The following is a 14,520-nucleotide window of genomic DNA, read 5'->3' on the forward strand; positions in this document are numbered from 1 at the left end:
GATGATTTGAATTTCGAACACATTTTTCTGGGAGATATAAAACTTACAAAATGTTATGGACAGTGAAAACAATTAATGGAGGCTATTTATTGTAGAAACTTTGTCCTTGAAAGATATATGTCTGACATTTTTAGCCCACATTCAAAATATTTGAAAAACTATAGCTAAACTGCCATTTTTCAAGGGATAACTAGACTAATTTCTTTACCGATCATTCTTTCTTGAAAAAAATATATAGTTATAGAACAAATTGACTTTTTCATTTTCTTTTGCTTACCATTGTCTCTATGTCAGTTTTTTGGGAATTTATTCCAACAGATCATGATTTCTATTTTTTTAAAGTAATTTTTAGAACAATACATGCTTATGTTAAAAGAAAAGAGGAAACTAGATGTTTATTTGATAAACTCTCCCTTTTACCCTCTGAACCGTCACACTTCCCGACCCTTTGATCACCTTTGCGAACAATTCGATGACGTATCAAACGTTCACAATATTTTCTGTGCATGTTATACACATGCACATACAGATATATATTTATGTGCATATATTACGTTACCGTATTGAGAGAACATACTTTAGATATTTCTGTAGATGTCTGTGACTTGCTTTATTCCCCACGTAATTTATCAAAGACATCTTTCTATATTGGTGCCCAGATCTTCCTTGTTCTTTTTAATAGGTAATTTTGCAGGTAAAAAATTAATTTATTGCCTACCGATGTCATTTCAAGTTATTTCCAGTTTTTTGTTGTGACGAATAATGTTACAAGGAACTCTGAGTGTGCCTAAGTGTGTGTGTGTACAGCATGTATGTGTGCATCTCTGTGCACGTGTCGTAATAAAAGATGGAACTAACATTTATTGGGTGATTACTCTATGCCAGGTATTATTTAAAGCACCGCGTATATTAAATCATCCCATCTTTGCAATAAAGAGTTAAGATGTATTCTAATCCCTACTTTACCTACAGGGACACTGAGGTACAGAGAGTTTAAGTAACTTGCCCACGTCCACGGGTGAGTAATCAGCCGAGCTCGGCCCCACATCGAGGAGTGGCGTACCGCAGTTCTTAACCCACACAGTGTGCCTGCACAGATACCTTTTTCTTGCAATTTGCCTTTCCTGATTGAGTGTGAATGTGTGTTCCTATGTTTATTGCCATTACATTTCTTCTGAGAAGTGGCGTGTTCAGGTCTTTTGCTCATTTTCTTGTAGTGTTTTCTTCTTATCAAATTATAAAAGATCTCTATTGACTTTGTTATACTTTATCAAATATTTTTTCTGTTGCTTGTCTTTTTACATTGTTTTATTTTACTATTATCAAGTTTAGCTTTATGGATGGAAGCATAAAGAAGCTTTTCACCATTCCAACGTTGCAAGTATGTTTTCCTACATTTTCTTCTATTAATTTTGTTGTAAGTTTTAATCTTTAACCCATATGGGATTTATTTGGGTGTATGGTGTGAAAAAAGGTCAAACTTTATATTTCCAGTAATATCCACAGGTTCTTTTTTATAAATTGTTACTTTATTTCTCCATGGTTTAAAATATGACCTTTGTCCAATGCTATATTCCATCTATACTGGATTGCCAGTTCTTCAGAATATTCCATTTGTCTAAACTTGAACATAACACTTTTTATAATTTTAACATAAATGTAAGTATAAATCTTGAAAATTTTGAAAATATCTATTAAAGACTCTTAATCTTACATTATAAAAGCAATACATATTTACGTTAACAAGTACAAATAGTTTAGAAAGGTATAAAGTTGTGGTAAGGGGAGATGCCCACATCCTAATTTCCAGAACCTGTGAATGTGCCCCATTACCTGGCAAAGGGAAATGCAGGTTACACATGGAATTAAAGTCACTAATCAGCTAACTTTAAAATTGTGAGAGATTATCCTGGATTATCCAGATGGGCCCAGTGTAATCGCAGAGTTTTTAAATGTGCAAGAGGCAGGCAGCAGAGTCTCAGAGTGATGGCACGTGAGACAGAGTCCTCTGAGCACAGCTGTCTGCTGGCTTTGCAGCGTGAGCCAAGGATCGCCACCACCACGGGACGCTGGACGAGGCAGGAAACAGATTCTCCTCTTGTGCTCCCAGGAAAGAACAAAGCTCTGCTGACACCTTGGTTTTTGCCCAGTGAGACCCAGTTTGGACTTCTGACCTCCAAAACTGTGAGAAAATAAATTTGTGTTGTTTATACTGCCAAGTTTGTGGTAATTTATTACAGCAGCAATAGAAAACTATTACAAAGATGAAAAGTAAAAATTATTCTCCATCCTCTACTGCCCTGTCTAGTCCCCACCTTCCAGTCTCAACAGTTTATGACTCTGAACAGGTTCTGTTGTTGTGTTATTGTTGTTTCTTAGTGTGGGGAAGGAGGCCCTCTGCAGAACCGTGACTGCAGAAATTTTTATAGGATGTTTTGATATAGTATAGTATATTTAGACTTTGTAAAGTCAAGTCTCTTTTTTTACAAAAGAAATTTTAACCTCTTACATGTTTGCTTTTTCGGATGAGTCTTTGACTCAGTTTGCAAATTCCATTTTAAAATTCCTTGGAGATTTCTCTTGGGAATACACTGAATTTAAGATTAATCTGGGGAAGGGAATGAACATCTTTATGTGATATCTCAGAATAATAGCTGCTAAATATTTGTCGAATGGATGAATGTGTACTTTGTTTTGTTTTTGGAGAAGAGAAGGGAGTAAATATTTGATTATTTTCTGAATTGTTTGTATTTTCTTAAAATGATCCATTTCACTTAGATTTTCAATTTATCATTGTAAAGTTCTACATAATATTTTCATTTAAAAATCTTCCCCATATCTGTAATTATGTCACTTTCTTAAACTAATATGGTTTACTTTGATTTCTCCACTTTATTTCTTTTCAGACTTGCTAGAGTTTTATTTTATTTTGCATAAAAAAAGATTTTGGTTTAATTGTTATGTTCTTTTTTTCACTCGTTTGATTTTCCTTTCATCTTCATTCTTCCTTTTACTTAGTCTCACTTTATATGAGTGACTTTTGCTTGGATCTTGTGGCTAAATGCCTAGTTTGTTTATTTTTATAATCTCTCTTGATTTTTAATAAATATTTGTAGGCTATAAATTATCCTCTAAGTTCTGTTTTGGCTGTGTCTAGTAGTTAGTTGTATATATATTGCTTTCATTGTCTTTTATAACTGAATAGTCCATAATTTTACATTTTTATTGTTTCCTAACCAAGGAGTTATTGTGAAAAGAGAATTTAAAAAAAAAAAAAAAAAATGGTTGGTTCAGTCCCGGGTTTTGGCACCAAAAAAAAAAAAAAATGCTTAGAGCAATTTTTTTGTTGTTTGGGAGCAGTTGCAGGTAAGGAAGAGAGAGCTATCCATTTATTTATTGTTCATTTCTCATTTGTTTGTTTTATATATAGCTAAAGAACGGAGCCTAGATGATTTCCACCTGGGGTAATATATTGGGATTGCCTTCGTAATCAAACGCTGTTAATTTTTGTAAACAGTCCATGCACGTTTAAAACGAAAGCGTATTTTCTCCTTAGGAAAAACATCATAAGTCTGGTTAGATCAAGGCTGGTTAAATCAGCCTTGCTAATTGTGTTTTCAAATATTCTACATTCTTATTTTCCGTATACCCCACCTGTCAGTCTCTGAGAGCTGTGGTTTTCAGAAGTTCTCCTATATCTTCAATAATTTATTTATAAATTTTGATGCTGTATTTTTCCATGGAGTAAAGGTTTAATTGTACTGTATCTTCTTGGTGGATTGTACCTTTAATCCATATAAAATCTCTCTCTGTGTTTCCATTGATTACACTAGGGAACCTTTGCCTCAATGTGACACTCCTTCCTGGGTTAGGCTCACAGCCAGAGCCGCCTTATGATTTTCTTGTCTTTCTTTCTTTTATTTCTGTGTAAAAATGTTTATTTGTACCGATGTTTACAATACTAGAAAGAAAGACAGAAAGAAAAAGTTAAAGAAGAAAAAGGAAAGAGAAAAGAAAGAAAGGGAAAAGGAAAGCCTTATGAATTTCTTTACGTCGCAATGTCCGCAGAGTCTGGCACTGTTTCGTGTTCTCCTTGCTTCCCCCTCTGCTCCATGCCGCATCAGTGAGCCTCCCCAGGTCCATTTCTCCTGTCTGACGAGCGATTCTCTGTGGCAGACGCTGCAGCCACAATTCATCGTACCTGTGGGTGAGAGTAGGATGTCTGGAACCAGCTGGTACACGGGTGAGCAGAGGGGGCCTGGAGGAGGTCTCACTGGATGCCAAGGGTGCGTGCCGTCCAGAATTTGGCATTCTAGGCGCCTCACCTGCCTCACCTGCCTCACCCTAGTCCCAGCCCTGCCAGCAGAGTCTGTTGTTCTCCAGGTAGGCCTTTCTTAAAAGATCACCCATCACCCACTCTGGGTTTCATATTTGTCATCAGGGCCATGAAATTCTTACAGTTGAAGCATCTTAGAGGAAGTGGTTGTGGGTGAGGAGTGGGAGAAAAAATGTGTCTAGGGAAAAGGAGACTAGTTCGAATTTCTTAACTGCCTAACTGTAATTAGTATCAACTTAGACCTTCTGCACCTACTGAGCCATGTAGGGACTGGCTGTGGACGAAGCAGGTAAACAGATGTGTGGAAACCAGCCCCCCGCCCACTGCCACCAGCTCCTTCCCATTTTCTGAGTTGATGTAGAGGAAGGTTACCTTGGTGGTCATTTTTGAGTTGTGAAAACTTCTAAGACCTCTTTTGATTTGGGTCTGATCCATATCAGTTTTATTACAGACTGTATCTCTTTTAAAATTTAATTTAAATTTTTCAATTACAGTTAAGATTCAGTATTACTTTATATTAGTTTCAGATGTCCAGTGTAGTGGTTGGACATTTATATAATTTACAAAGCGATCCCCCGATTAGTCTAGTGCCACCTGGCACCATACAGTTATTACAATGTCATTGACTGTGCTCCCTGTACTTTACATCCCTGCGACTATTTTGTAACCACCAATTTGTACTTCTTAATTCCTTCACCTTTTTCACCCAGCGCCCTAACCCTTCTCCCATCTGGCAACTATCAGTTTGTTCTCTGTATCTATGAATTTATTTCTGCTTTGTTTATTCTTTTTTTATTTTTTTAGATTCTACTTGTAAGTGAAATCACAGTGTCTTTCTCTATCTGACTTATTTCACTTAGTATAATACCCTCTAGGTCCAATCATGTTGTTGCAAATGGGCAGTATCTTAATTAAACTAGTAAATAGCTGAGAAGGTTCTGGGAGCTGCTAGGAGCTTGTATTCTTAGAGCTCCATGGACGGGTGAGATGATGAGCTCTGTGCGAAAGCTTCTGGAAGGAGGCATCCCTGAGCGTGGGTGACTAGCGAGCCACCCCACGCTTTGCTGTTGTTGACCAACTTTTCCTGGTCTTCTGCTTCCCTTTCCAACCTTGAGTCCTTACGTTCTCAGGGAAACCTGGGACTCTTGTCTCTTCCTTTGGATCCGGGCGTCACTGTCACCTCCTCAGGGAGCCCTTTTGGTTCTCCGTGTTCTCTATCACACATCACCTCTCCTCTCTAGGCTGCAAGTTTTGTCTTCTACCACTCTTGACTCAAAGTTTGGCACCTGCTTGATACATATTTGTTGAACGAATAAAGAAGGCTAACTAAAGTAGGGCTAGATTATTCTAGACTGGAGGAAGTGTGACGTTTTCCTTCTGTCTGCCCTGGAGGAAGCTGCCATCAGAAACACCTTCGTTGCTTTGTAATGTGCCAGGTCCATACTGCTTTATGAAGGAGTGAGATTGGGATCCATGTGGAGAGGAAAATTCTGTCTGCTCTCACTCTCCCCCACATCTGTGTTCCAGCTGTGATGACTTAAACTCAGTCCCTTTTGGAGAAAAGCTTGTAGATCAGTGCTCCGCGGTTGGAAGCTGATGCTAATGACGAAAGCTCACATTTCCTGAGCGTTTACTCGGTGCCAGGCACCACGTCGCATGTGTAACACGCATGACCTCATTTAATTCCCATAAAGTGGGTAGATTATCCCTATAATTTCTACTTTTACAAGTGAGGAAACTGAGGCTCAGAGAAGACAAGTTCATGGGATTCATGAATGAGAGAACTGAGACTTGGACCCAGGTCTGTTTGATGCTGAAGCCTCGGTTGGTGTAGTCATGCTCTGCTGCTTTCCATGGTGTCCCCTCCCTCTGCATGCAGCGCTACAGAACCACTGGCTGGAGTTATGACATCTCAGAGAAAGAAGAGATGGTAGAGGTCATCTGTCTGGTCCAACTCTGTTGGCACTATAGAGAAAACGTAAGTGTGATAAAGCCAGCCACCGGTAGAGTGAGCGCTGCTGTTTTGCAGTTGACTGCTCACATGAAACAGTAGGGCTCTACTCTGCGGTTCCCCAAGGCCAAGGGGACACAGAAGCCGGCTCCCGACTGCTCTTGGCAAATGCACACAGTCCTCTGTCCACAGGATAAAGGAAGCTATACTCTGGAGAAACTTAAATAAGTGCTGTGCTTAGCCTGAGAAAGACACTTTGGGGACCTCTTCTGGCATCTATTTCCTTCTGACTTATAATTAGTGTAAAACAGCTAATATTTTAGTGGCCAGCTTTCCAGCCCCGCGTGCCACTGGGCTTTGCATCAAGTGCAGTGCTCTCCCAGCCTGAAGTTGCAGACGCGGGGGACGATGCGGAATAAAAACAGCGGGACGTGGCCCCGAGATTGACTGCACGATACAAATTTGCTAAATAATACAGAATCATGTCTCGCTCCCCACCCCAAGCTCATCTACTCCCACGGTTCCTTGGGTTTGAAAAAGACTTGGGGTCACGGGGAATACCAGCGAAGTAAGTCGAAGATTTCACATCCCAGCGATGTTTTCGTAGCTGCCGCATGTGGCTCCGTGTCCAGTAGCTGAACATCTCTGCTTGCCGGCGCCGGAGTCAGCCCTCGCCTCCTAGGGAGCTCCTTCTGACTTCAAACAGCGTTCCATGGGGTCGCAGAGGAGAGGAAATGTGGGAGGGGGTCACCACTCAGGCTGCCCGAATCCGTTTTCCGTCTTCGTGCCTTCTGGTTCTTAGAACCGTGCAGGAGACGGAAGTGCAAAGGAACTGGGGGGTTTCTTCAGTTAAGGTGCTAGAAACCCGATATTTGCACGAGAACGTGCATTCTCTTAGCAGCAACATTTTTAAAGCCTAACGAAATGTTATTTCAATCGGAAAGGTCCATAGATCAGACGTGCATGGGATGCTGAATCAGTTAAGGACAGCCTTGTTCTATATAAAAGCTCGTCTGCATTTCTTAGGAAAAAAGCAGTCACTTTGGGTGTTTTCCACAGTATGACGATTCTGCTGGTGGCAGGCAAAGCCGGCCTGAGAAGACACTGCTTACAGACGGCATGAGAAACGTGCCGTTTACAGACCCTCGCTGTGCATAGCTGGAAAGCATGAGGGAGGCTGGAGTAGATATCAGCTGGCCGGACACCCCCGATCTGGGAAATCTTAACAGCCTGTCAAATTTTTAATATTTTCTTTTGCCCATTGGACTTTCTAAGAGCTCAAAGAGTTCTTTAAAGTCTTCTAGATAGTTTTCTATATAGAAAATAAACCAACATAATCCTTATTTTGTTCTCCTTCATATTTCGAATAAAATTTTAAAGAAATATAATGAATTATTTTTAATTTGCAAGCTTTTGGCAGAGATTTTAGCAGTACAATAGGTTACTACAGGAGACAATTTACTCCAACCAATTCAATAGAGATGTTAGCATAATTTGTTAGATTAAGTGAATAGTAATAGGCTAATGTTTATTTTAAAATGTAACCAACGAGTCAACATATTTATTGCCCATCACCGTGTGTGTCGCACCGTGCGCCGGAAACTAGGCCTCCCATGTTTAGGATGAAATGACCAACTTGGGACATCGAAGCCCCTCCTCTGTTCTCCCACTGCGGCGGTCACCCTGAGTCTCGACTACCACTTGAGTGTGGTTTTCCTGGAGAGGAAGGGGTGCCCACTCAGTGGCACGGGTGCTGGTGCCACCGTGTGCTGAGCTCGGCTCGAGTCAGTCTCTGTCTCACTCTGTTTCTGTCATTCTCCCTTTCTAGCCCACGGGATGGACTGTGGTTGGAGCTGGAGGTTTCTCTGTGAGGCCAACTGGCCCATTTGGGGCTTCAACCCCGATTCTTGGACTTCGCACCTTTCTTTAGACACCTGGGCATGGCACTTTGGATGCCAATGCTAACTGCCGATCATTGGCCACGGCTTTTCCCAGTGGGGCCCTAGTGGGCAGAGGCTTGCTGGCCGCTGCCTCAGCACCGGCTCACCGAAGTTTGAGCATTATGGGACCAATATGTTCCCTCTCGCATTCCAGGGGACAGCTCAGTGGGCAGCACACCCCCAAGCTAGCCTACTCCACAGTAAAATGCAATTATCAGGAGTTACACAGTACCTAGAGATTGAGAAGCTATTGATCCAAATGTGTGAGTCACAAACTGATTTTTTGATGATCACCAGAGGCTACCATGGTGGCTTTTTGGGGGAACCTTGTCTTCCTCTGAAAATCTGTGATTTTTAGGGTTAGTTAGCTCAGATTTTAGAGCAACATGAAAAGTGATTCAGCTGATAGACTTTGTTAGCTCAACAGAATGTTTTCCTTACATTCTTAAATAAGAAAGCTTAAATGTCCCAAGGAGTACATACATAAAGAAAAACATTTACTTTTTAGTGAATCCAGAATTGCTGACTTATAGTATTGAAATATATTCAATATGTACAACAGCCTGAATCTTTGATGGGCCTCAAACTTAAAAGATGAGCATCAGAGAGCCCATTTGCCAATTTCCAGATCCAGAAATAGTAACCAGGTAGCACACTTACCCCTGTCTTTCTCCCCCCCAAGTTCAAACAAACATTCCTAATCTATTTGGCACTCTTTTCTGAGCCCAGATGTGTCATCAGAACCTTTCTCAACATAGGAGTTCAAGTCAAGTGAGTGGAATTGGCCCTCGAGATGACATTTGTATGCCGGTCTGATCGAGGTAGCTTCATTCAGGGACATTTCAGTGTCGTGCTTTTTTTTGTGTCTATGCAGGTTTATGTTCGGATATTCCCTCTCCCTTTCTGTCGTGACATTTGTGTATTACTGTCGAAATGGTGTCAGTTTCCAACTTAGACTTATCCATGTGTTCTGATGGCTACCAGGAAGGAAAAGAGCTTTCCTAAGTCACACTCAGTTAGTTTAACATCACAATATGATGCAGTATAATAGTAACTGACCTTTAACCAGTGTTAACTTCATCAGTTTGAAAAGTGAACCTTATTCAGTCTTTTGATTTTCAGTATCATGAAAGGTCTATGGATTGGAAAAGAAGTATGTTTCCGATTGTGTTTTAATACATGTTTAAATGATTAAATACAGATTGTGTTTAATACCTTAGGGTACATGTCCTTTAAGCCAAAATAAGGGCTGTGTGTGTGTGTGTGTGTGTGTGTGTGTGTGTGTGTGTGTGTGTGTGTGTTTACAACTGAACTAATAGTAAGACCATTTATCGAGCACGTACTATTTGCCAGGTACTATGCTAATTATTTTAAATATATCTGTATTAGTTTCCATAACAAAATACGACAAACCGAATCGCTGAAACAACAGACATTTATTTTTTCACGCCTCTGGAGACCATAAGTCCAAGATGAAGGTACCATCAGGTCTGGGTTCTCCTGAGGCCGCTCTCTTTGGCTCGTAGGTGGCTACCTTCTCTCTCTCTCCTCATAAGGTCTTTCCTCTGAGTGTGCATGTTCCTGGTGTCTCCTGGGTGTCCGGATCCCCTCTTCCCATAAGGACACCAGTCAGATTGGATTAGGGCCCGCCCTAAAGCCTCATTTTAACTCAATCACTTCTTTATGGCCCCATCTCCACACACAGTCGCATTCTGAGGTACTGGGGGTTAGGCCTTCAACAGATGAACTAAGAGGGGGACACAGGTCAGCTCATAACAGTGTTGGAGACTCAGAATTTTCAAAATAACGATACCATCATTATCTCCATTTTAGATATAAAGAGACAGGTTCACAGAAGCTGAGTCATTTGCCTGTTGACCTTCAGGTAGCAAGCCTAGCATACCATTCACGGGCTCTGTATTTCTTACCCAGCTGTGTACGTCAGAGATATCATTTAGTTTATGGAGTGAGCTTTAAAAGGCCCACTAAAATGTCTGGGTTCTTTTCCAAGGATATGTATGTAGCAAGATTGTTAGTGGTGCTTCTGCTCCTTATCAGCTGTGTGACCTCAAGCAGGTTATTTTACCTCTCTGACCCTTGATTTTCTCACCTATAAAATGGGGATATTAATAGGACCTCCCTAAGAGGGTTTTTATGAGGAGGATGTGAGATACTCTACGTAAAGTCTTTATAACAAACAATGGCTATACATAGAAGGTATTAAATACATGTTAATAGCTAGTATTATATATGATTAGTATTCTGAGAAGGACACATTTTCGTAATGGGACAAAGTGGTTATTATCATTTCATTTTAATATTTGAAAGTGTTATTACATACTGGTTATTTGGATCTATGTGTTATCACAGTTTAAAATATCATTTTCAGTGTGTTATGTCATTTTACGTTGGCAACATATCAGAGGCTGGTGTAATATGTCAAAGTGATTTAATTCATTGGCTGTGTGTCATAAATATGACATAGCACCGAGAATCAGAGACCAACACTGCCTGCTGTTAACACATGTTGGGCATACCAGAGGAATTTCCTTGGAGTTAGGTGACATACTGAGCTCTTATAGCAGCTGGACAGTTTTCTGGAGTGTCCTGAAAGACCATATAGAGTTGATAATTATTTCCTAAAAACTACTTTTCAAATGGCCTACTACAAAACGGCTCTGTAATTACTCTATAATGCAGAGGCCGATACCAGGCAAATGGAATAATGCAGAATGAGGCCCAGGAGAACCCATGTCACATGGTGGGAGGTGGCTTACCTTTCCAAACAAAGCCTTTGTGCTCCTGGTCGTCTTTTTTTAAAAAAACAAACTGAAGTCAAATGAACTGAATTAAAGAATTAAAATACATTGTCTATTCTTAGGTTAGGTAGGCTACTGGAGAATCTGTATATTTGGTTGTTACTTTGCGAAGGTTGTTTTTTCTATTTAGAGAAAATAATTGAAATAAATGGTCTAACTTAGAGAAATTGTTTTGATAAAAGACACTGCTTGTCCCCAGACCTTGGGGTGGCCAGGCTCTAAAATACGACACAGCTCCCTGACACTTCCTCCCTTCTCTTTCTCTGGGAATATGATCCCATAGCACTCATGTGTGCGTATGCACATGCTTCGCGTATGTCTTTATATTTCTGCTTCCTAAAACATTGAGAAATAGACCATTGTTACAGAAACCACAGTGAACTTCATGGGTACAAAGGCAAAGCGTTGACAAATTGATACTTTCTTGCTTTGTCACGCCTGATTTAAGGAAATGAACCCAAAACAGGTTATATGAATTGGAAATTGATTTCAATCACATTTAAATTGTTCTCTTTTAAAATATTAGCAACTGAGTGTGTAAACCAATATTTATTTTCTAATCAAAGGTATGCAGCAAATGGTTCATAAATGAAAGAAATGAAGGAACAATGCTTCGAAATGTTTCTAGTAATAGAAATGGAAATAGGATATTTTACTTCTTTAAATGGCAGACACAGGCCTCGACTGGAATTCATCCTGCTCTGGGAAGAGGAAATTGTATGAAAAACTGACCATTATATGAAAGTCCAAGGCCAGTACCTCTCTGCCAGTGATCATAATAAATATGATTCTGTGGAAAGTTGAAGATCAGCTACATTAAGGGGGCATCTATTAACAGAATAATTGCACAGAGAAGACCCCTTAAGAAAAGCTCCAAAATTCCATTATCTCGACTGTCACTCGACACTCTGAGTTGTCTTGGCGCTGCATGTTTTCATGAATTACCCGAGCTGTTTGTTTTTCCTGTATCAGTCATCACCCTGTCAACTGGGCCATTCTTAACAACTTTTGGCAGCTCATCAGGGGAGTTCAGAGCTTGAATAGGACCCTATCAACTCTCACACCTCATTGTGTGAAACTGTTTACCAGCATTGCCTTTTTCTGTAAATATTACAAGCAGAGCCCTGAAAGGAGGGATGTGTGAAAACAAAATGGCCTAACCTTGCAGCAGTTGGCTGAGACGGCAGATCCGGGTTGGCCGAGAATTTGCAAGTCCTTGTGTTTCATTTATTCGACTGAATAATACCTAGTCGCTGGTCTTCAAGTGTTGTGTTTGCTCGTTAATTAGACAGTATGTAATGCGACTTAACATTTGTGTCAGTTTGGTGAAAGTGAGACTTTGTAATTAGGCAGTACAGATTGGGTTTCTGTCACAATTCTACTCTCGAATGCACACTTTTCCAGCGCATTGTCACACTTGATGTGCTCAGTCCCCCCACTGTCTTTTATGCTTGACTAGGAACAAGGTGGCCCGTAGTGTACACCCAACAGCAAATGGCCTCAGTCTCCTGGACTGAAAGGCCTGAAGCTTCTGCCAGAGTCACCCATCGGAAATAATTTCCTATTCGAAATGAAATGTCAACAATTCTCTGTTGACGCTAATAGCAACCTGCAAATGGGCAAGATTTCTTTTGTTGTCTTTATTTTTACTGAAGTTATGTGTACCCGGATTTTAAAGTGTCAAGTTGTCCCTAGCTTTGTGAGGAAAACAGTAGTCTTCCCAGAAGCAACCACGTTCGGCTCTTGTGGCAGATTTGTTTAGAAAATAATTTCACAGTGAGAAACAGGTTATTTTGCTTTGCCTGTTTTTGAATGTTATATAAATGGAACCATATTGTTGTGATTTGCTCTTTTCACTTACTATTAAGGTGTTTTTAAAATTACTTTTGTAAAAGATCAAGATATAAATTATATACAATGAAATACACATATTTTAAATATACAGTTCAATGAGTTTTAACAAATGAATACACCCATGTAACTGTACACTGTGGAACATTTTCATCACCCCAGAAAGTTCCCTCATACACCTTTGCAGCCCATCCTCCTCCATGAGGCAATCACTTATTTCTCATTATATCTATCTTAATAGTCTCTCATTATAGGTTAGATTTACCTGCTCTGGAACATCCTGTATGGCATCATGCAGTAGATACTCTTTTGTGTCTGGCTTCTTTTGCTCAAAATGGTGTCTTTGAGGGTCATGCAGAAATTTATTCTTTGTAACTACCAAACAGTATTTCCTTGTGTGAGTATACTACTGCTGATGTATAAATTCACTTGTTGGTAGTGATTCCAGTTGTAGGACCTCTTGTCTATTCTAGATAACAAGTTCTTTGTCAGAAATCGGTTTTGCAAATATTTCTCTTAGTCTGTGGCTCTCTTTACATTTTCTTTATGGTGTCATTTGATAAGCAGAAAAATTTAACTTTGATTATGTCCAATTTATGATTTTTTATGGTTAGTGTTTTGTGTATCCTGTCAAAGAAATCTGCCAACCTCCAGATCATCAGATAGTCTCTTGTTTTTTGTTTGTTTGTTTGCTTGCTTGTTTGTTTTTAGAAAACACGAAGCTTTATAGTTTCAGCTTGTACCTTTAGGTCCTCCTATCTCAATCTAATTTTTGTGTATGGTGTGAGGTAGTAGGCATGGTTCTTTTTTTTTTTTTTAATATGGATATAGAGTTGTTCTAGAATCATTTGTTGCAGAAACTTTCTTTTCCCCATTGTGTGTGTGTGCACACGTGTGTGTGTCTTTGTTCAAAGTCAATTGATCATAAATGTGGAGCTATATGGTCAGGACTTTACTCTGTTTTATTGACTTGTCTTATTGTAGTTTTATAGTAAGTCATGAAAACGGGTAGTATAAGTCTTCCAAATTTGTTTTTTTTTTTTTTAAGGTTATTTTGACTACCCTTCATATTTTGCATTTTTATATACATTTTACATTTTTCAATCAGCTGTTAATTTCTACTAAAAGCCTCCTGGTTTTTTTTTTATTGATATTATACTGGATCTATAGATCAACTTGGGGAAGATTGATACTTTAGCAATATTAATTTTTCCAATATGTTTTTTCAGCATGTAATATGTGTTAAGTTTTTATTTAATATATTTCTGCAAAATGTAGTAGTTTTCAGAATACAAGTTTTACATATCTTAAACTTATTTTTGAGTAGTTTGTGTGTTTCCTGAGATGATAAATGAATTGCATTTTAATTTCACTTTCTAATTGTTTGCTGGTAAAAATTGAAGCGTAGTTAAATTTTGTACATTGACCTTGATTCCTGTGATTTTACTAAATTCAATTCTCAGTTGTGGGGTGGGGTATTATTTCTGTTCATTCTATTTGGGGGGATAGATTTCTTAAGATGTTTTACATATACGATCATGTCATCTGGAAAAGAGACACTTTTGCTTCTTTTTAAAAAAATTTGTATATTTTTTATTTCTTACATTGTTGTACTAGATAGGA

General features: G+C 39.3%; 1 long non-coding RNA gene across 13 annotated transcripts in view; it reads left to right on the top strand.

Annotated features, from left to right (window-relative positions):
- The window catches only part of LOC105292048, a 54,338-nt gene that overhangs the window by 34,759 nt on the left and 5,059 nt on the right, over nucleotides 1-14,520 (top strand). For 2 of the 13 annotated variants that reach the window (XR_002780301.1, XR_002780302.1), the window contains exon 11: nucleotides 2,038-2,184. The exons of 10 other annotated variants lie outside the window; for them this stretch is intronic. This is a non-coding gene — a long non-coding RNA (uncharacterized LOC105292048). Of the gene's footprint in view, nucleotides 1-1,327; nucleotides 1,382-2,037; nucleotides 2,185-14,520 lie in introns of all 13 variants that reach the window. One more of the 13 variants, XR_002780300.1, reaches the window with a different exon arrangement.

Source organism: Pteropus vampyrus, unplaced genomic scaffold, assembly GCF_000151845.1.
Source record: "Pteropus vampyrus isolate Shadow unplaced genomic scaffold, Pvam_2.0 Scaffold51, whole genome shotgun sequence".
Taxonomy (NCBI): domain Eukaryota; kingdom Metazoa; phylum Chordata; class Mammalia; order Chiroptera; family Pteropodidae; genus Pteropus; species Pteropus vampyrus.